This window comes from Urocitellus parryii, chromosome 9 (genome assembly GCF_045843805.1).
Source record: "Urocitellus parryii isolate mUroPar1 chromosome 9, mUroPar1.hap1, whole genome shotgun sequence".
Taxonomy (NCBI): Eukaryota; Metazoa; Chordata; class Mammalia; order Rodentia; family Sciuridae; genus Urocitellus; species Urocitellus parryii.
Genome location: NC_135539.1, coordinates 79,288,288 through 79,312,265, shown reverse-complemented (window position 1 = coordinate 79,312,265; position 23,978 = coordinate 79,288,288). Strand labels below are relative to the sequence as shown.

General features: G+C 39.9%; 1 protein-coding gene across 2 annotated transcripts in view; it reads right to left on the bottom strand.

The window, feature by feature from the left end:
* The window catches only part of Larp4b (La ribonucleoprotein 4B), a 94,323-nt gene extending 83,965 nt beyond the window's left edge, over positions 1–10,358 (bottom strand). For both annotated transcript variants that reach the window (XM_026413238.2, XM_026413245.2), the window contains exon 1: positions 10,090–10,358. The gene's annotated coding sequence lies outside the window, so the exon portion shown is untranslated. The remainder of the gene's footprint in view (positions 1–10,089) is intronic.
* Positions 10,359–23,978: the final 13,620 nt, after the last annotated feature.

Sequence of the window (23,978 nt, the reverse complement as noted above, 5' to 3'; positions counted from 1 at the left end):
TAGCATGCGGGAGTACTGGGTTCAATCCCTAAAACAACCAATTTTTTCAAAAGCTTGGTAAAATTCCAATCAGCACCAATAATTCTGAATAACTATTCAGCAAAGTAAATAAACCTGTCTCACTAATGTAGTGTGGGATGCCTCCAACTTCAATGACAATATTAACTTTCTGGTTAGAGTCTACATCTCTGTTGCTTAACTATGATGTGTGATTTAAGCCCTCAAATATGCACTATCATGTCACCTAGATCCAAGGTGCAACACAGGTATCAACCCTTTCTAAGAGTTGAGTATTATTTGCAATGGGCTTGGAGGCAAGAAGCTAGAAAAATGCCATTTTCTGCTATACCTATATTGCATGATATAAGGCACACTCTCCAGACTTCAGATTTCCAAAAAGTAAAACAGGTGTTCTGAACGATGAAAGAAAGAGCTTTCAGTTCTCTGAATTATGAGCCAAATAAGAATGTTGAGAGTGGGAGCAGCTGCAATTTGCATTAATTTCTCACTCTGAAGGAAAGCTGTCTTGTGTTGAACTTGAGATCCTGACACACACAGAAGTTGCTTGAGGATGGTAAATCAAAAGCCAGGGAGCTCATTGCAAGTTACTTTCTAACTTGAGTTCCTCTTTAGAAAGATTATGGGTAAGAAGGCAAAAAACTCACATTAGACCCCTGAGCCTAAGCACAAACCCACATTAGCAACTGTGGGTACTAAAATGGACCAACTGTCCGAATACTTTAGGAAGAAAATAATTTAATTGATATGAATTTCTCTTAGGCTATTTCTCAAAGATGAACTCTAAGTTGCAGTGTATCTATCACACAAACTAGAGAGTGTTAATCAGAACACTCATTAGCACTTTCCTATCTGGATTAAGGTTAATGGATTATCTAAAATGACAAAAATTCTTTAAAAAAAAAAAAAAGAGCCAAGGCTACATTCTTTTTTTTTTAAAGAGAGAGAGAATTTTTTTAATATTTATTTATATTTTTTAGTTTTCAGTGGACACAACATCTTTGTTTGTATGTGGTGCTGAGGATCGAACCCAGGCCGCACGCATGCCAGGCGAGTGCGCTACCGCTTGAGCCACACCCCCAGCCCAGACAAAAATTCTTAATTTTCCACAATAAAAGTAGGCAGGCACTGCAAAATGACAATTCAGTCAATCATCAACAGCATATACAAGGATGGTCACATAAATTATAATAGAGCTGAAAAATTCCTATTGCCTAGTGATGCTGTAGCTATTGAAACACCATGGCATAATTAATGTTCTAATGTAATGCATAATCATATTTATGGTTATATTGGTAAAAACCTACTGCACTGCAAGATGTATAGAAATATGGCACACACAAATCTGTACAGTAGATAATACTTGACAGTGATGAGAAATGACCATTACTGGTTTATGTATGTTCCATAATATACTTTTTATTGGTAGAGTATACTATTTTTTTAAATTTTATTATAAAATAGTACTCTGTTACACTAGCAGCAATGTCATATACTTCAAGTTCTAAGTTTCCCAACTGCATCAAGAAGTCACATGAAGGGCTGGGGTTGTAGCTCAGTGGTAGAGCACTTCCCTCACATGTGTAGTTCAGTAGTAAAGTACTTGTCTAGCATATGCAAAGGCCCAAGTTTAATCCCCAATATCGTAAAAAAGGAGCAGCAGCAGCATCTATGTGTATGTGCACTAACTGATCTACACCATTTAGGTTTTTGCTTATTCCATGATATTCACATAACAATATAGCCCAAAGGCACATTTCTCAAAAACCTATTCCCATCCTAAGCAATGCATGAATGTACATTATTTCAAACTTTAAAAAAAAAAGTACAAATAGCTATTTGAAGAATCTGCTTTAAAAAATCACATTTTGGGGGGCTGGGGATGTGGCTCGAGTGGTAGCACGCTCGCCTGGCATGCGTGCAACCCCAGTTCGATCCTTTGCACCACATACAAACAAAGATGTTGTGTCCGCTGAAAACTAACAAATAAATATTAAAATTCTCTCTATACATATCTATCTTTAAAAAAAATTACATTTTTTAAAATTATTGTTTAAAATTCTGTGACAAAGTTAATGTTTTCACTTGAAAGTATTCTCACAGTAAGATCTGTAACTGAGAATGCAATGAGATACTGAATTTTGAAGACCAGTTACAGACCTACCCTGCCACCAACCAGCCAGCCGTATTTCTAAGTTTACCAGTGTGGGCTTCAATTTCTGAGTCTGTAGAGCTCTAAAACTCTGAGAATGCAAATACAATATCACACTGTTTTCCTGGCAGTTATTTTCAGAAACTAGTTATCAAACCTCAGTTGATATAATGTAAATAAAAACTTGAAATCTCTGAAGTGCTATACTACTTCAAAGTGCTATTTCATTCACACCAAACATTTTATGAATAGTCAAAAAGAATGAAAGGTCTCCCCTTTCAATGTTATAACTCCAGACTGTCAGCAATGACACTGACAAAACAAAATAATTCATACACTTGGATTAAAGCTTACTAAATGCTTTCATTATTATCAAACATTTCATAAACATATTCCTTACAATAAACTTTATCTAACCACATCTCCACACACCAAATCAGAAGTTAAATGAGCCAGCATTTATTTGTCACCCTCACCCCTTCATGCAAAAAATTATCTAGCATACAATTTGGGGGCATATAATGACTCTATCTTGAGCTGTAACCTCACACGATTTTTATGAAAAACTTATACCCAGTTATAGTTTAAAAATTACCACATCAACAAATAAACACTTTCAATATTCTGAACTTGGAGGCTGGGGATTTGCAAGATCTGGGTTCTATCTCCAGCACCACCAAAAAACAAGAAAATAGAGCCTCCTTAGGCTTGACTAAAGCCTATCAGAACTTACATTTCTAATCACACAGCAGTTCATTCTTAACTGAAATGACTTTTAAATTCCATTTGCCTAAATGCTACTGCAGCTTATTGGTTTTGGCAATTCTATTTTCTACTTCTGGTCCCTGCATGCTTAGGTTTAATTCACCTGCACTATGGGATAATGATTAAAGAAAAAAATCAAGTTCATCAAGGTATACTAAAAAATGGGAAGAGCCGCAAAAAAAAACTTGAGGATACAAGCATATGCAACAACCACTGGTGCCACAGCTTCATGTATTTTCACCCCTGGGTCGTCCTGATGGTCTTCTCCCTCCCTAGATGGCTAAAGTTGTGAAGAGACAAATACTGCTGATTCATCAGTTGCTCATTTACACAGTGGCCTGTACTCCAAGTGAACTGCTAAAGGGCAACTTGAACCAGCAACTAGACTGATAACAAGCAGCACTAGATATTAACCACAGAAGAATACAGAACTTATATCAGGCCAGGTGGTTTTATCCACATAAACCATACTCAAGAAACACACAACAATTAACATATTATGAATTCTGTCTGAATGTTTTTACCTCCTAAAAACACAAAATGCCTTTACCTTTGGAAGTTCTAGAGTTTTAAGAGGTCATTTTTTTTTTTTTCCCACAGAGACTTTAAGTTTTTCATGTAATCACAGTCAAATGGTTAAGGCAATGGACTATTTCCCCATGTAGGTTTGAATTCAGTTTTTGGCTTTTCCTTTTTAAAAGGTAATCTACTGGCACCTTACAAGGTTGAGAGTCTGGTTTAGCTTCTCAGGAAGAAGTGCCACAATTCCCCAAAGTGACTAAACTTTCCCTTTTTAAGGACCCACTTAAAAAACATAAATAAACAAACTCAGAATGTGTTGAAGGCTTCCTATAGACTATAGAGAAGTACTATTGTTTGCATGAATACACACAAATACACACAGGCACACTGAGAGCAAGCTTTCAAATGAACTGGTAAGGCAGAAAATACATAGATAAAGAGAGCAAGCTTTCAAATGAACTGGTAAGGCAGAAAATACATAGATAAAAATCTCATCAACACAATCAAAAAAGAATGTTAAGAAAAGTATGGTGTCTTAGCATTTAAAAGAATTTCATATTTTTTGAAAAGGAAATGTTTAACCTGTTCACACAGAACAATCAGTGAGGCAACCTGTAAATTCATATCAAATCAGTCACTGTTTTTAATCCCTACATTTTGAGTATTGACAATAAAAACAAAGCTTTTTGAAATATGAAAACAAAATGTTCCCATTTTTCAGATGTTCCTAAAAAGGAAATCCAATCATTAGTTTGCCTTAATAAAATCTGAAATAACAAATATAACTTAAACAACTGACACATGCAAGCAGATTTAAGGCATATTTTAAAGTCACTTTTAAAGTCTTTTTTTAAACATACATGGCTTTGTGAAATACAAATTAAAGGTGTTCTAAGTAAACTATTCCTTCATTTAGACAGGGATGGATGGGCCTTTTCAACTATGACAACAGGAAGTATAAACTGCAAGAGGGCCTTCCACCTTGCCGCCAAGAATACTGTCCATAAACCGGAACAATCATTTTAAAACAGCACTCTGACCATATAATTCCCCATTTAAAACCCTCCAACTGCTTCTACTGTTCAAGATAAAGAGCAAAAGTCTCAACCTACATGGGACGTAAGATCCACACCTACTTTTCTGAGCCACCTTCTCCCTTAAGCCACATCTCTGCTCCTTCCCATCTCAGTCATTGCACATGTTATTCTCTTTGCTGAGAAGACTATTCTGCCATCCCACCCCACTTCTTTCAATCTCAGTACTTCTTGGGGAAGCCTCTCTGACCCCTCCAGGTCTACATCTATGACCTTTCTTAGCACACTGTACTTTTGTATTTGATTATGTGAAATTCTACCTGCCTCGGGACAGTAAACTCCAAAGGAGGTAGGGATTACTCCTTTTGTTCACTATTAAAACTCTGGGATTTACTGATAAATTATTCAGAGGATTGGGAGTATACATAGTTCAGTAGTAGAATGCTTGCCTAACATGCATGAGGTCCTTGGTCCCCAGTACCCCCACACCCACACACACACACACGAGTAAATAATAAATAATTTAGTGCATAGTATGTGTCAGATACAATTTTAAGTTCTGGGCTCATATCATTGAAAGAAATGGACAAAATCTCCCATAATTCATGGAATTTACAGTCAAGTTCAAGAGCACAAACTACCCCTAAGTAATTTATAAGGCGTGTTATAATTCAATAAGTACTGTGAAGAAAAATAAAGCATGGAAGAAAAACAAGGAGAGTCTGGTGCAAGATATGCCATAATAAATGTGACAGATACAGGGATCTACCTGAGGAACCTTGGAACTGAGAGCCATCAGTATCCAAATGCTAGTCTACATGACTAAATAGAACACTGCATTAAAAATGTTTCCAATATTATAACTGCTTTGATTTTGGCTAATTTGTTTTAATTTTAAAGCAAAACAAAAAAGGCAAGATTGGAAGACTGAGAATGTAAAATCTGGAGGTCCTATAGTTAAATTACTGTACCAAAGCCACTTATGCACTAGATGCAGCTATGAAAAGTCAGTTAAAATTTTTTAAATATAACTTTTATGCACTAGGAGAAAGTTTCTTTAATCCAGAGGCACTTTATTAGTAAGCTACATCCCCAGCCCTTTTATTTATTTATTTATTTTTATTTTGAAACAGGGTCTCACTAAGTTGGTTGGGGACTCCCTAAATGGCTGAGGCTGGCCTTGAACTTGCAATCCTCCTGCCTCAGCTTCCTAAGTCACTGGGATTACAAATCTATGCCAATAATGTATTGAACAACCAATAATAATAATAAAAAAACCCAAATCTATGCCAAGCCTTGGCTCTAATGTATCTTTTGTAGGTGAAGATTTTCACATTTGTTTACATACTTAAGCAAATACATGATCCGGAAACAATTTCTCTAAAACTAAGGTGGAAATTGTCATTAGGCATGCTTTTATCCCTCTAGTTGAACTAAGTTTACTAAACATCTATAGTATACCATGCTCTGAACTGGGTAATGAGGTATGTACAAAGGATCTTGCTCACAAGGAGCTTATATTCATTACTTGCTGAATAAGACAAAGTATAAAGTGCTATGAGTCTAACTTCGGAAATTGAGGCAAAAACTCCTGAAATACTTTCTTAAAAATAAGTTAAAGAACTAAGTAATTTTTTAAAAAAAATTTAAAAGAGAGACATTCAATTTCAGGCAAAGGCACCTATGTTTGCAACACCTCAGTTGAGGGAGAGGGGGAGAAGAAAAGGCAGAGAAGAGGCAGTGGTCCAGCCTGAAAGGTGGGGCAGTAAATGAAAGAAGAGGTGGCACAGTCACAGTGGGAGGCATGCTATGCTTAGGAGCACCTGGGACAGTCTGATGTGGTTCTGTAAAGGGCCAAGCAATAAATATATAACTTTATAGTAATCTGACTACAGTATAACAAAATTAGTATATGCAAATAATAAATTATTTTGATCAGGCAAATAAATACTATCCTATCTTATAAGTTTGATTTCACAAACATTTTCAGAGAAGACTAGGTGTTATATCAGTAAGTATTAAATGCCCCCTAAAAAATTATCATACTTTCAAATTTAGGTAAAGTATGAAATATTGTCAATATTACTGTGCACTCTATGGCCACATCACACTAGCTGAGGCTGACAACAAAGAAAGAACAAGACTATGAAAGATGTAAAATCAGCAACATCACTCAACTGCAAATCCTTCATGATTAAAATAGGAGTCATGAATACAATAGACACTAGTATGGCCCTATGTATAAATGTGGCTGTATAACCAATGTGATCCTGCAATCTGTTCACGTGGAAAAATAAGATTACGTACCACATTTGAATCAAATGTATGATATATCAAGATCATTGTAATGTTTTGAGCAACTAATAAAAAAATTTAAAAAAATAGGAGTCATGACAGATTCATAGAAAAAACAGTATAAGGACAGTTTACAAGGTATTGAGAGGTAAAAGCTATGGGGGAAGGAGGACAAGGAAGAGAAAGGAAGGAAACAGCTGAGCTAATATTTTTCCCTGTTCCTAAAGGAGATATTTACACGTGGGAAAACAGCATTAGAATATCAGGGGGAAAAAATCCAAGACAGAATTTATCCTCCTTCACTTCACAAGGGAACCCAATGCCTTTCTACCTTACAATTCCATGTCCTGATTTTAAAAAAATAATAATTTTTCATTCAATACAACTTCAGAAGTACAGCAACTTCAAACATATCAACAAGCCTAAAGCAAAAAGTTTAAACTGAACTATGTAAAGTAAAATTAAGATTTGATGAGTTTAACCCTCTTAGAAGGTAGTGTTTCATGTACTGTGTACTCTAAAATTAACTCTTATAGAAAAAGAAGAACTCTTTCATATGAAAAGTCCCAAAACAAAGTAAAAGCAAACCCCTGGAGCAGTGTCCATTTTTAACACTGTCTTTCCCATCAATATAATTCCAGTGTTGACATTTTCTTCTACCCAATATAAAAAGGTTGTTCTGATAGTTTTATAGGAGAAATTACAGAAGTATACCTTAGGATTTTCTTACATTTATCAATCGGAAAGAACATCCTTAAAACTGAGAGAAATCTCCAAGAGTATAGCAAGGGTTATAAAACATTTTAAAATTTACTCTAGCTTAAGAACATATGGAATTTGTTCCAACACAGCATTTTTTCAACCACAAGAGACCATCAAAAAGATAACACCTTACTAAAACTGAAGGACCTAGATTATAATACTAGTTCATAATTTCGTAGAAAAGTATGAATGCCAACATGACACTTTTAAAACAGTGAAAGAAAGCAGCTAGTCAGCCATTTCTTGATCACTACAAAAATTTGTAAATATTGTTGCAATCTACACCAGAGAGTGCAGCTACTCTGGTAACTAAGGGCAATTTACTGTAATTACCATTAACAATTTGATATCCCAATTTGTACTTAGTATTTGAGAATTATGTTTTAGGATAAAGATGATTTCATAAAAACAGGTGACTAAGTAAAATGTTTCAAGTTTAAATATATATTTGTCAAAATTTGTTGATATTAATGGTAATCACATTAAATTCAATTAATTCTCTAAATCTTATTTTTCCCAAGGGCAATTCCCAGGAACATTAAGTAAAATAAATTTTCTCCCTGAATTTGTTGCCACTTAATTTCAGCTACTCATCTAGAGAACATGGCAAAATGAATGCTAAAAAAATTCTATAGTTATATTATCATCTATTTTCTCTCTGGTTCCTACTCAAATGTAGTGTAACTTCTTTGTCCAAATTTACATTCTGCCTTTAGAACCTGTCTTCTCTGCCCAGATACCCCTGATCAAGGAAAACAAACAAATTCTGCTAATAAAATTAACAGTTACACAGTAAACATTAAAACAGCAGTTCAATAATAAAAATGGCCAAAAAAGCCAACATCTACACGTTTGTGATACAATAGTCCTGTAAGGGTATTATCATCCCTCTTTAACAGAAAATCAAAGCACCAAGAAAATAATTTCTAATAAATAAGAAGCCATGTCATTTTTTATTCCTGTAAACAGTCACATTAATATTTGAGAATACAATTTATTTCCCTTTCTTCAAAGCAAGTATATAAATTAAATTTATGGTTGACTAAATAACGTGTTAATTTGATGCCTTTCAAGAAAGTATTTCACTTTAACAACTCAAGCAAACCTCCTTAAGTCATTTCTTGTATAGTTTGATTACAAAACTGCCTTTCAGTACATTAAACACAGAGGAAAAAGCCACAACCATTTCAACTTCTGTAAATTACCCTGACTGTAAATTAGGGGAGCCAGGCAGGTTGGGGAAGTATGGAAATCGCATACAGTCTGACCACCCCCAAAAAGTGAACATCACTTCTCTCTCCCTTTGTGGCCTTTGCAAACTACAACTCAGCACAAATTCAGTATTTAACACAACCGAAAATAACAGCTAAATATCCTGCCCCCACAAAAAAAAATTCAAATGAGAAAATGACTTTATTATTTACTTATACATTCACTTCAAGTTGCTATTATCTCTATCAAACCCCTTGCACTTTATGTTTATACTTACAAACTAACTATACTACACAGTCAAGGGAAGTCCGTTTATTCAGTTACAGAAAACCTCAAACTTTGAATTTATGATGAAGTCCAGATATTTTGCTGCCAGTGAAAGGGTCTCAAATGAAAGACAGGCAGAGATAATTTTCGCAGGTTCCATCTCAGCTAAAATTCAAAACCGTATTACATGAAAACGAGGGAGAAGGCCAGATTACATTCACTAATAAAAGTTACAATAAGCAATGACCTGAAGTCGAAATTGCTCTCGACGTTCCAACCGTACACCACCGAGAAGGAGGTGGCTAAGAAGTTCCTGACCAGTTCCTGTGCAGACTGTAGGTCCCAGTCCTGTGACGAACGCTGGGAATCTACCCGTTTGACTTTCATTTTTTAATTCCTTCAGGATGTACCCCTGCTCGGATCTATCAAGTGGGAAAAGTAGCATTCCAAACACTCGAGCGACAAGATCCCAACTTCCTGGTTCTAAAGGAATGCGATTCCCTAATGACCCATCCCTGACGGAGAAGCAGCGAGGCCGCCTGGGCCGAGCTCCGGCGGGACGGAGGGGGCGAGGCCCCGCGCCGCACTGCGGGTCCCGGCGCCGGCCCGGCCCGGGGGGCGCTCGCGGCCCACGACCCCAGCCCATTCTCCTCGGGCTGCACGGGCGAACCCGCCGGGCCTAAGGCATACGGCCTCGGGGGCGCCCCTGGACCCGCCCCGCCGCGCCACAACCCTGCCGGCCAGGCCGTGCTGGTCCCGTTCGGCCCCGGCCCGCAAGTCCTCCCCGCCCCACCTGACCCCAGCACCGGCCCCACTGGTCACCCCCGGCCCCAGTGTTGCCCGACCCTCCAAACCCAGGCCCCAGCCGCAGTCGTCCCCGACCAGAGCCTGGCCCCGGCCCTGCCCAGGTCCTCCCCGACCTGGCCCGGCCCTGCCCTGCCCGCCGCGGGCCGCGTCCCTCCGGGAAGATGGCGGCCCGGTGACAGACGGGCGCGGGCGCGGGTCCGAGCACCGGCCGAAGAGGGAGGCAGCCCAGCCGATGGCCAAGGAAGGCCGGCTCACCTGTCAGCGCCGCCCGCCCCGCCCGACCGGCCGCCCGCGGGCTCCTCGCCGCAGCCCCGGTGCCCGGCGACCGCGCAACACGCGGGGACGGCCGAGGAGGGAGACGGCAGGAAGAGGCGGCGCGGCCGGGCCGGGCCGAAGGCAGGAAAGAAGTGCGGGCGCTGGCTGGCTGCGGCGGGGATGGATTCTTCCCCTTTCGGGCCCGAAAATGTCTCAACCTCGAGACTCCGGATCCCCAACGCTCCTTCCCGTTCGCATGAGAACACACAGCTCCCACTTCCGGGGACCTGCGGAAGTCCCGCCCCCGCGCGTCCCCGCGCCCTGCTCCGGCGCACTCACCCGCCGGGCCAGCCGACTGGCGATCGGTGCCCGGGAGAGTCTCACGTCATGGCAGCGCAACGCAGTGATTGGATGCGCGCGGCACCCGGGCCGCCCTTCCGCCTCCCTTGGCCTCTCCGCGCGCACCCCTCTCGCGGCATCTGTGATTGGCGCATGCGCGCACGCCGTCCGCCCGCCCCGCGGCGCGCACACCTCCCTTCCCTACCGCGCCCCGCCCCGCGCCCGCGGCACTCTCGGCGCACGCACGCTGCCCGATCCGCCCCACGCCGCCGCACGCCTCTCGCCACGCCCCGCGGCCCCGCCTGCAGGCCGTGGGCTGGGAGGTTGTTTCTGTTCAGGTCTTGGGAGCGACCTGACCCTGGTGCTGCGGTCGCTGCGTGTACCTCTCATAGGCAGCAGGGAACACTCAGGTCGAGGACGCTTGCCTCTGTTCCCTGCCCCGATACCTCGACCCCTGCCCTTGCCCCGGTGCCACCCACCGACAGTGGGACGCCTGCGCCCCCCACCACCACTGCGACTGGTTCCTGTGTCGCTTCCCCAGGGCCTGGACTCCATTCTTGTCTGCGTGCCTCAGGACGGAAACCCCTTCCCAACCCTGCCCATCGGGACCGCGACCCCTATCCTGGACCCTCGCGCCATTGGCGATGGCGACCTTGGCCCAGAGTCCCCTCCCCGCCCCCCCCCCGCCCCCAGCGAGGCCCTGGGTCTGGAAGACTGGCTTTTGCAAGTGAGGAATGTGGACGAAGGGTTGGATCAGAGAAACTAAAGGTGTTTTCAGTAGCTCCTGAGCGGGGTCCACGAAAACTCCGTGCGATTTCAACGAGAATGGAAAGACTCTTCCAAAACAAGAATGTCTTACCCTCCCTTGATCAATTTTAGGGGGGAAACCACAAAGCATTTCCTTTAAGCTTATTGCCTGGTTTTCTGTATCCTTGCTCTTGATGATATATATCATACATGAATTATTTCAAATTTTGTGGTCCCCCTCCCCCGTCCCCATTAAAAAGGCGTTGGGCTAAGGGAATGTGACTTAGTACTAGAGTGCTTGCCTAGCCATGGGTTCTCCCCTCAAGCACAGGGGGGGAGACTATTCTGGATTTGAGCTTTGGGTTCTGCCCCTAGCATGGTGGAGGGTTTGGGTATGTCTATTCGTGGTCTTTGTTTACCTGTGCTGCTTGTTCCTTCCTATCCATGATGTTCAAATTCTGACAGTTCTACATTTTGGAAGAAAGCCTCCTGGACTCCTCCCCCCTTATATTGGGTAGATGTGTAGTGCCATCCTTATCAATGTCTTCTCCTTTGTAATACCTGTCACATCCGAAAAAAATCGCAGATTAAATATTCATAGCTATATTTTTACAGATAATAATCACCTAAGATTGAGTTTTCCTCTAATATTGAAAGCATATATGATAATTCAGGAGAAAAAAATGAATTAAAACATTTCTCCCTCTCCCTAGTATGTTTGCCTTCTGTTACTATCCATCATTCATAGTGCCAACAAGCATTTCCTTAAAAATTTTTGTCACCACCTTTTCATTAAAGGCCTTCACTGGTTCCTTGTTTTTCGTTTGTTTGTTTGTTTTGGTTTTTTTTGTTTTGTTTTGTTTTGTTTTCCCTACAGGTAAAACCAACTCTCTTTCATGGAAAGAAGGCCCTTCACAAAACAAGTCCTAGCCTGTCTTCCTTCCACCCAGTCACTTACCTTTCCTTCTCTGTGGGGTTAGACATGGTAACTTTCCGATCACCTTCATGTATCAAACATGTTTTAAGACATTGGGTGAGTTGCTAGGGCTACTCTGGAATGTAGCACAAGCTTTGCACTGTAGACTGTACAGTTTACTGAAAGGCAAATCAACAGATTTGTGATAAGTCCTATAAAAACAAAACACAGGGATGGTGATGTGGCTCAGTAGTAGAGTGCTTGCCTCACATGCTCCAGAGCCCTGGGTTCAATCCCCAGCACTGCATTTGAGAGGAAAGAATTTCTTTTTTAAATGTATGATGCTTTCATGAGCCCCTAGGTTCTAAAGAATGCAATTTCCCTTGCCACAAGTATTCCCTTAATTATTCTTCAAATAACAGCTCAAATGTCAACCATTTAAATCTATTCTCTGTCTATGGTTGATTTCCCTTCTGTGTCCTCTTTGTGCTTCGTTCATAGCTCTATTAAAGCTTTATTATATTACACTCTAATTTTCAATTGACATGACTGTCACTCCAATAAAATGATCAGTTTCCCAGGGCCAGATGCAGCTCAGTGATCTCTGTAACACTACAGGTACCTGTTAATTGAATGAATGTTGATTTAACCAATGAGAAAAGCAAAACATCATTCCCTTTTAAAGGTCAGTGTTTCAATTGGTGAGAACGTATTTTCATTCTCCCTGTATATTCTGTGAAAAATAAACATGATTCATCCTGTATATTCTCATGTAGCACACTTATTTAGCCATAGTACTCAAAAGTTTATTTCTAATGATTTAGAACTACTCATTTGTCCATTAATAAGTACCTAGTGTGCTTTAGGAATTCTGCTAAGTGCCCGGGAGGGGAGAAAGCAGGCAAACCAAAGGGGAGGTTTAAGCCAGAGTAGGGAAGGAACCAGAAAGTGATAAAAGCCCAAGGCCAAAGACAAAGGATGGAGGTGCTGCCCACAAGCCTTCTAAAGGGAAGAAACACCAGATGGGAAGTAGGTGACAGGCCAGTCTTGTTCAGTGAGCCAAGATTTATTAGGAGGCAAGGAGGTGTGCTTAAAAACTTTTGCTGTAAAGTTATCTCCTGCCACTAAAGTAATCAGAAGAGAAACACATAATGAACTGGCTTGGTCAAATTTGGGGAAAGTATCAAAATAAATGACAGCAATACATTAGAATACTTTGAATTAAAAATATGCATGTACAGATAATCAGAAATACAAAGAAATGGGTAATTAAGGGCTGGGGTTGTGGCTCAATGGTAGAGTGCTCACGTAGTATGCAAGAAGCACCGGGTTCAATCCTCAGCACTACATAAAAAACTAAAAAATAAATAAATAAAACCTAAAACTAAAAAATAAATAAATATTTAAATTTAAAAAAAGAAATAGGTAAGTAAAAAAAAAGATGAGGAAGGAAAGGGGAAAGCTCTACAGTAGAATGCTGATTAATAAATTAAGAAGGAATTATTTCAAAAATTACCATATTGCAACTATAATAGAACACTATAGACAAGAATCATCAATGAATGCTAAAATCACTGAGTGAAAGCACAGTGAGAAACATGTTCTATTAAACATTTCAAAGTCTATTGCTTATGTATTTCAAACAGAAAAGAGTATTTTTACAGCAGATAAATACGCAGACCCCATCTGAATCAAGTGATCAAAGTTAGCACCAGTAGTAATGGCATCCTGACTGACTTCATGTGCTGCTCCCTTTGTGACTACCTCAGTTAAGTGGCATTCCTGCCAAAAATGCAATCATAAGGACAATGGAACAAAGTTAAATCTGGGGCATTCTACAAAACAATTGACTCCTACTCTTTAAAAATGTCAAAGTCATAAAGGACAATGAAAGATTGATGGTCATTTCCAAATTAAAGGTTAAGGAGAAAACCCGATTCAGTGTAATGTGTAATCCTAGAGTAGATTCTGGATCAATAAAAGTTGCTATCATGATATTATTGGTATTTTAATATGGATTCTATACAAGTCTTATAATCAAGGTTAAATTTCCTGAACTGAATATTGTTTTATGGTTATGCAAGAGAATGTCTTTGATCTTAGGAAATAACAATCTGAATTATTTAGGAATGAAAAGTCAAGATACCTACAAGTTTCTCTCAAATAGTTTTATGAAAAACACACAAAGGCTGTGTGTGTGTGTGTGTGTGTGTGTGTGTGTGTGTGTAGAGAATGATAAAAATCTTGGTAAATCTAGGTGTAGTATATGTATGTGGTTGTAACTGTAAATTTAAAATTCTTCAAAATAAAATTCTATTTAAGATATAAAACTGAAGTATTGATGAATGACCTAATATTATCTATTATGTCTAAGATTTTCTCCAAAATAATCTGAAAGGTTGTTAGAGATATATAGGAAATAATAGACAGGCAAGTATGCTGAAAATTATTGAAGCTGAATGTGATAGATACATGGGGGCTCATAAAGCTCTTCTTCCTGCTTTGCATGTTTTTAATTCCCCACAATAATCAAAACATGTGGATGAATACATTAATTTATTATAGATATTCCATGATAATGCATTGCTCAAAACACAAAGAGGACTGTTTCCCAGGATACTCATACCTCCTTGCTTACAACCTAGGACACTGGGGACGGATATAGTAGAACCGTGTGAACAAGTACACCAGACCCCAGGGAGGGTGACTTAGGAAGGAAGTAGCAAGAAACCAGAGATGCAGGGTTGCATGGACATGGAACTTTGGGAAGAAGGATCATATCCAGAGAGATTTTCTGAGAAACTGCTTCCCTCGGTGTGCTTGTAAAACCACAGGGATAGCCCGTTTACAGAAACCCACAGAAAAGACCTCAGCTCCTTAGTCAAGCCTTCTGACATTGGATTTGTGGGTTTTTTGAAGGTTAACACCATTCTGGTCTAGAATGGATGGGGCTGCAGCTTATATTCATCCTGTTTCTTGTGGGTACCTGCTGAAATACTTGACCTATGTATTTAGGCATAAAATCATCATGTATTCCTGAGAAAAGATAGCATTTCTACCTTGATTGCCTGCCCGACAGTGGCTCTCATGGAGAAAAAGAATGAGCCTATGAGAACAAGAAATTTTGGAGCGATTTCCCAGTCTGGGATTGGAGGTTTCATAAGCATATTATAAGATTCTGCAATCTGTATATCGGGTAAAAATGGGAGTTCATAACCCACTTGAATCAAAGTGTGAAATATGATATATCAAGAACTATGTAATGTTTTGAACAACCAACAATAAAAAAAAAAATAAGTTCATTTCACTGAAGTAGGGTGTAAGCTCCTGGAGACCTGGCAAAGTGGACACTATTTTTAGTCCAACACCAGTGAACACTCAACTTCTTTTTTGTCGGTGGGTGGGGAGTAGCTGAGATTAAACCCATGGGCACTTAACAACATGCCCAGCCCTTTTAAAATTTTTTTATTTTGAGACAGGGTCTTGCTAAATTGCTGAGGCTGGCTTCAAACTTGCAATTCTCCTGCTTCAGCCTCCCAAGTCCCTGGGATTACAAGTGTGTACCACCATGCTGGTTAAAACACTCAACTTCTTAAGAAACAAAAGGAATATTCTAATGGGAAAAAACAACACTTGGAGCAGAAGTTTCATGAAATATCAGTGATGGTTGCACGACATTATGAATGTACTTAATCCCACTGAATTGTACACTCAAAATGTTAAGCTGGTAAGTTTCATATTATGTATATTTTAAACACACTTTTAAAAAAGTTTAATGAAGCTGAGTATGGTGGCACATGTCTGTCATCCCAGCAACTCGGGAGGCTAAAGCAGAAGGATCACAAGTTCAAAACTGGTCTTAGAATCTTTTATTTTTAAAATATTTTTTAGTTGTTGATAGACCTTTTATTTTACTTATATGTGGTGCTGAGAATCAAACCCAGTGCCTCCCGCATGCTAGGCAAGTGTGCTACCACTGAGCCCCAGCCCCAGCCCCTAGTCTCAGCATCTTAACAAGACCCTCAGCAACCTAGTGGGACCCTTCTCAAAATAAAAAATAAAAAGAACTGAGGATGTAGGACAGTGGTAAAGCACCCCTGGATTCAATCCCTAGTACCCGCCTCCCAAAACCACTTCACAATACTTTTACTTTGTGCAATTTTCTCTGATATCTTCTTTCTGTTTTATTTTTGTTCATTCTAGATGCAACCATTTAAGTGAATCTATGATTCACCACTGGTTACAACGTGCTGTTGGTGAAATGCTGAACTAAAGGATGAGAACAAAGTTAATTCTTTTGATTTTCACACAGCTCATTGGACTCTGTGCTTCTCCAAAGAATTTGGAACAGCATAATTAAAACAAGTGAGCAAAGCCAAGCTAATAATTCCCTATGTGTGTATAATTCACTGCTTTTGTAGGCCAAGTTTAAAACAGTATTTGGAAATTGTGGCTTAATTCGGTTAGGAAATTATGTTTCAATGTACAAATCTTTTCTTCATTAATTTGAAATTTTTGAGTATGTGATTAAGTTAATTTATATTGTTAAATTTATTGCTAAGGATTTCAAATTCAAATGCCTTTAGGAACCTGACAGTGAACATCAATCAGCATGTGAACTGGCTAGAGTGAGGTAATAGGGAGTGTTGAGTCTATGGCTAAATAAGGAGTATGTACCCAACCTGAAGGCACTCACATTTGCTTATAAATCAAATGGCCAAGGTGCAGTGGCACATACCTGGGATACCACTTACCCAGGAGGCTGAGGCAAGAGAATCACAAACTCAAGGCTAGCCTAGGCAACTTAGAAAGACCTGTCTCAAATAAAATTTTTTTAAAAGGGTCCGGTAATATAGCTCAGTGGTAAAGCACTTGCCTAGTATGTACAAGGCCATGAGCTCAATCTCCAGCATTGTAAAAAAAAAGGTCCAAACTGGCAGATTGACAAATGGACTTATTTGAGTCACAGTTCCGAGTTTGAGATCTTGGTTATAAACAGTATTTTTATGAAGTTTGTTCATAAAAACCCCGAAGGAGACAGAGATAACAGTATCAAGGAGTAAGTATGGGACAGAAGAAGAGATTTTTTGAGATGAGCAAACTTGAGTGTGCAAAATGGAAGACTTCAAATGCAAAACTGTAATGACTCTACTTATGGATCTGATAATCTAACTTGAATAAATCACATTAATAGGGCAACCCCTGATGGGTCCCTTTCACTCTGCAGGAGTTTTGTTTCTATGCACACTTGAATAAATCCTACTCTTACACTTAAGAAAAATAAGTTAATATTGATAAAGATGTTATTTGAAATTTCTACCAATATGACAGGATTTTTACTAGCAATCCAGGTGCTTTTATATAATGGTGTAAGTAATTATGAATATCATTTATCACTTTGAATTTGCAAGATAGTTTTCATATGCAGTATCTTATATCCTTAAAATAACACTGGAAAGTAAGTTATCATAATTTTATAAACAAGGAAAGCGAAACTCAGAATAAAATAATCTACCCAGGATTCCTTTGCAAGTAAATAGAAAGCTAAACTAGCATGCTAGATTCTGGCATTTTCCCATTATACTATCATGTGTTCTATATTCTCTGTCAGCAGAATGGAAATTCCATCAAAATATGGAAATTTCACATTTCACTCAGTGGAAATTTTTTGCTATATACCTTGCTTAACATAGCAAATGGAAGACAAATGGCTTTCTATATAAAGAAGTAATCAGGCTTAATATATTGCTCTCTGATAGTTCAGTCAGACTGTGATATCTTTGCTCAGAGCAGAATAGCTTCAATTCTACTGAAAGATAAAAAATGTGTCTCATGGGTTCAGCTCTGGTTCTGTAACCTTTTGCTAAATGAAGATGTGAGTTATTTGAAACCTAATAGAAATCAGAATTCCTTCAGGCTTGAGATCTCGATCCTATCACTATATCCTAGTGTGTTTGCTTTAATTCAGGCAGTGTGTCTCATGTTGATATGCACCCCCACCCCACCCGCAGAACTATTCAGTACACACGAGGAAGGTCCATTCTGATCTCAGACACTATGTTCTTTGTTAAGGGCTACACAACAGCATACTTAATATTTTTGTAAATATAAAAAGAAATACTACATGTGATACAGCTGAGCTCTCAAAGATGTTAGAATTGGAGGAGGCATCTAGAGCTCATGGGTTCAAGAAATCTTCTCTCTACATTGTCCTGGGTAGCTGAGACTTTAGGCATACACCACTGTACCTAGCTATAAGAGCTTGTGCGTGTGTGTGTGTGTGTGTGTGTGTGTGTGTTTAAGCAGATTTGTAAAGGAGAAATTGGGCAGGACTGATGTACGAGATCCCAGGGAAAGCAGCACCATCTGAAGAGTAATAACATTTGCTTCCTGGCTTTCTCATTGGCATCCCTGAAGGCACCAAGACATTGGATCCATGGTTTCACCTCTAGCTCCTGGCACACTATACTTTGGAACATGTGCCATCCCTCTCAAGAGAAGTGGATGATGTGAGGTACTACAAGAGGTAGACTGATCGGCATTTTTGGTAAGCAGGAGGGCATCCTGACTCAGTGGAAGAGAGGTACAAGGTGAGGGGTGATGGTGGAAGAGTAGACATGACGGACTTTGAGGTCTTAGAAAATTAAGGGAGAATGTTAACAGCTGATCCCCAAATCTTACTAGTGTATGATTGATGTGAATTAGGAAGAGATAAACCAGAGACAATGAATTCTAAGGAAGGTCAAACTTTTCCACCTAAGAAACTGATGTGACTCCGTTTTAAAAATAAATAAATAACAGCAGCTTTTACCTCAAGGCCTGTCCTAAGGAAGGGGGCGTGACCCTTGTCTTTGGAAAAACCCACAGAGCACTCCTAAGCACATACCCACCCCGCTGAATTGTTTGTCTGTAAATAATAGGAGAGGTCTGCCATGCCAGATGTCCCTGCCTCAGTTAGGCTAGGTGAGGACCCATAGCAACCCCCTAGCAACCTCCAATCAGCATGAGACAGGGAAAATACCTGGAATGCCAGATGACCCCCAAGTAGTTTATGGTGGTTGATAACATGTTGTGAAACCATGTAGTTTAGCATGTACACCCCTCGTGGCCTAAACCAATCAGTTCAAATGAATACCCCTCTTGTACTAACTAATCACCCCTACCCAACTTGTTCCCGCCAGTGAATGTGCTGATCAATGTTAAGAGTTGTTGTTTGATTTTCCCATGGTATGGAATGATTTGCTGTGTGATGTTGTGATGCATAGAGTACCCCCGAAAAACCTATAAAATCTCACTGAACAAAGGCCTGGGACTCACTCCTGGGACCGCTGCGTCGGGAACGGTTGTGAGTCCAGGCTCGAGCTTGCAATAAAGACTCTTGTGAGATTGCATAAGATTCGGCTCCTGGAGGTCTATTGGGGTCCCACAAATCTGACATAACACACCAACATGATTAAATTTCTTTAACATCTCAATAAAGTAGTCTGAGTTAATTATTCACTCACATATCACTATGTAGCTATGGACTAAGATTTCAATATTCATCTGTTACCCACTCCTCGAGAGTAGCTATGTAGTTAATTGGTAGTCACCTAAATTTTAAGTAGGGAGATTGAAATATTTTTATAAAGTTCAACTACATGAACTGTTGGCTCATCAAACCTTTTATATTGGGGAGGTGTTTGTTGGTTTTCATTACAAGGTGAACTTGAAAATCTTTGTCAAACATCATCATTCTGAGGTTCTAAATATTAGAAAAGCTGGTGGTGGGGCATGGATCTACCACTGGCAGACTTGGGTTTGAATCTCAGCCACATTCTTGCCCTCTGCCCCATTACCATTGCATTACATGTCTCTGTTTCTTCATTTGCAGAGAGAAAGCAACACCAACTTTTCTGGCTACTGCAAAAGTAGAAGGCAGTTCCACGTACAAGTGCCGGTCATTCCATAAATATTAGAGGAAAGTGGATTTCCTCTCCTCCCAAAACCCTTCTGGTTTTGATCTTTCCTTTGGATACATATTTTTTGACCCCACTCTTATTTGGTATGACCCTGTCCTGCCCTGGGATGCACTTTACCCTACAGATACCACTGACTGGATTCTGGCTTGGAGTTATTTTTTTTTTTTTTTCTCATCTTGAAGTTCCTTGCCCCAGGTTTCAGTTTCTGTTTCTGGTATACTTTGATTTCTGATTAAATTCAGTCGGTAACCTGTTTGTTAAGTCAGTATCTGAAGGTTAATTCCCTGACAGTTTTAACCCCAGGGGGTATGCTATATAATCTAAATCATATGTAAAACTGGAGGTCAGTAAATTGCTGATAGTATTTAACAAAGTTTGGAATTCAATAAATGTCTGTTGATTCTTATGCTTATGGATTTTAAATATTTTCAATTTTTTATCCATTAAAATATAAGTGTATATTATAACCTATTTTATAATTCATATTTTAATCACATTATTATGTAACATATTTTAAAGACATTTTATCATTACTGTTAGGGACTGACTGTGTTCCTCCAAAATTCATATGTTGACACCCTAATCCCCTGGGTTAATCAGCTGTCCATTACTCTAACAAATATCTGAGATCACTTCTGCGGAGGGAAGTTTTACTTTGGTTAAGAGTCTCCAAGGTTTCAGTCCATAACTGATGAGCCCTGTTGCTCTGGGCCTGTGTTGAGGTGGCACTAGTACACAGTGGAGCAAACTGTTTACCTCAAGGCCAAGATGAGAAAGAAAGGAAGGAAGGGAGGAAGAGGCCAGTGTCCACCCCGCCATTCCCTTGGAGGGCACGTCCCCAGTGACCTAAACCCTTCCACTAGGCCCCACCTCTCAAAGGTTCCACAACTTTCCATTAGCACCAAGCTGAGGACCAGGCCTTTAGCACTTTGGGGGAGGCACTCCAGATCCAAGCTATAGTACCCCAGTGTGAGTGTATTCTGAGTAAGGAGATAATTAAAATTGAATGAGATCATAAGTCTAGGCTCTGGTCTGCTGGGACAGTGTCTTTATAAGAAGAGATACCTGATTGTTTTCGCCACAGCAAAAAGGCTCTGTCTGCACTGCAGGAAAAGCCCTTATAAGGAACCAGCCCCAAAGACACCCCATCTTGGACTTCCAGCCTCCAGAACTGTGAGAAAACAAATGTCTGTTGTTTAACACACCTAATCTGTGGTATTTTGTGGTGGCAGGTAGAATAGGCTAAGACACTCTCCAACAGTATATCCTTTGACCTTTTTAACACCTGAGTAGAGGTTAACTTCCAGCCAGGAAAAATCCAATTATGAAAGAATGGAAAAAGTGGGAAGAGTCTCTCTATGGATATTAATTGCTTTCTTGGTATTTTTCCAAATGTATTTGTTCTTTTTTTTTTTTTTTTTTTTTTTTTTTTTTTTTTTTTTTTTTTTAGTTCTCAGCGGACACAACATCTTTGTTGGTATGTGGTGCTGAGGATTGAACCCGGGCCGCACGCATGCCAGGCGGGCGCGCTACTGCTTGAGCCACATCCCCAGCCCCTGTATTTGTTCTTGATCAACACCACACAAAGAATAACAAAAATCAACTAGTAAAAATAAAAGCAATCTTTTTAATTATAATATTCTTTCTGAAAATTTCTCAAGATCTTTACATTCTTTCTTTTTGTTTTCTTTCTTTTTCTTTTTCTTTTTCTAAGTTTTAGATGGACACAATACCTTTATTTTATTTATTTATTTTTATGTGGTGCTGGGGATGGAACCCAGTGCCTCACACATGCGAGGCAAGCGCTCTACCCCTGAGCCACAACCTCAGCCCACATCCTTTCTTATAATAGTACTTTTTTTCTGGCTTGTGTGTCTTATATCAATTCTTAATTACAAAAGTTTATTTAACAATGGAAATATAAAGATTTTTAAGTTGTCAAATTAGGGAATAATTGTTCTTTTTAGAAGTAAATGTACAATTGTCTACGAGGATGCAGGAAGACGTATTTAGGGTTTTCTTGAAAGACAAAGCCAATAGGATCTGTAGATAAAGGTTTATTAGGGGGTTAGTTCTTGCTCTAATGCAGCTGAGAAGTGCCAGGGCAGGTGATTTGCAAGCTGGCTCTCCTGGGATGCCTCTCTGCTTGAGGCCTAAAGCCTGAGAGCCCAGGAAGGAGGCCCTGAGTGGGAGACCTAGATTCCAAAGGCCAGAGTCCGGACTTCTAACTTCTGTGACAGGAGAGTATGTCCCAGCTGTTGGGAGACAGATCAATTCACCTTCTGTGTTTGTTCTCTCTGGCTAATAGTGCCTGCCCATACTAAGTAAGAATGGCTCATTCCTGCCCAGTCCTCATCCAACCCACCTGTTAACTTCCTGTGGAAGCACCCTCACAGGGACACACACAGAATAACACTTCACTAGATTTCTGGGTGATCCTTAATCCAGTCAAGTTGACATTAAAAAATTAGCCATCATAATGGCACTGGGATCAATCCTCAGCACCACATAAAAAATATATATATAAAATAAAGGTATTGTGTCCATCTAAAACTAAAAAAAAAAAAAAAAAGTGAGCAAATTACTTTCCTGATAACATCTGTGGCAACAAATATAGTAGTTTCTCCAGTTATTAATGAATTATATTAATTTAGGGAAATAAAATTTCCTTGAAAGTGCATCCTCTCATTAAGTGTGGCAGCATGATGAAGGGCAGTAAGTGCAGAGAATGGGGCCCAGGATCCCATTTCTATTTTTTAAAATTTTTATTTTATTTATCTTTTTGTGGTGCTGAGGATCAAACCCAGCACCTCCCATGTGTTAGGCAAGAGCTCTACCGCTGAGCCACAATCCCAGCACTCCACCGGCCCCCCCCCCCCCCCCGGGGGAGTCCCATTTCTATTAACTTTTGGTACATTATTTAATATCTTTGGAACTTGTTCCCCCTGTTTGCTAAATCAAAAGATTTAGTTAGAAACTATACTATGGCTAAACAGAGCAGATACATTAGATTAAAAAAAAGAAAACTTCAAAAAAAAATTGGGGGATGGGAGGCGGGAAACAATCAGTGATGAGAATTTGGGTCCCAGATAAAAGGACACAAGAACCACCACAACTTTAACTCTGAGACGCCTATATCTGCTGTACACCAGTAGCAAACCTGCTTTAGCCTGAAAAGGAAGCCAGAACCATCATTCCTTCATCAAAACCAGCACGTTTGCCAATTCTTGCTAACAAACAAAGGAAAGTTTTGTTCTGCTTCTTTCGGGCATGGAGAAAATATGGCACTGTTGCATTAGAAATACAAACAGCAAAATGCTATGGTTTTCCAGGCAGTGGTTGGTCAGGGACTGACCCACATCTTCTAATGAAGGGTATCAAATTGCCCCAATTATGGATGGCTTTCACAGTGCTAGGAATACGGGAAGATGTTACTTAACCTTTCAGAGAACAAAATGTTTAGCAGGGCATGATGGTGCCCACCTGTAATCCCAGTGACTTTGGAGGCTGAGGCAGGAGGATTGCAAGCTAGAGGCCAGCCTGGGTGACTTGCGGAGACCCAGTCTCAAAGTAAAAAGGGCTGGGGATATGGCTCAACTATAGAGAGCTTGCCTGGCAGGCAGGAACCCCTGGGGGCAATCCCAGTACTGCAAAAGAAAAACAAACAAGCCTTTGGTCCTGGAAGGACTAGAAGTCATGGATTTTGTTGGTTGACTAATGAATAGTGGCATCTTCTTTAAGTATAAAAAGTTCTCCAAACCACGAAGTTAATTGTGTGACTTTCAAAAAAATTAATAAAGCAAGCAAAAGAGGCTTAAAATATGCCATGGCAAAACTGCTGACTGTGAAGGTGGAGAGGGAAGTCCTTCTGTTGTGCAGTTGGGAACATAGCACACAGTGCTTCCACACTCAGTTTTGCACTCCTG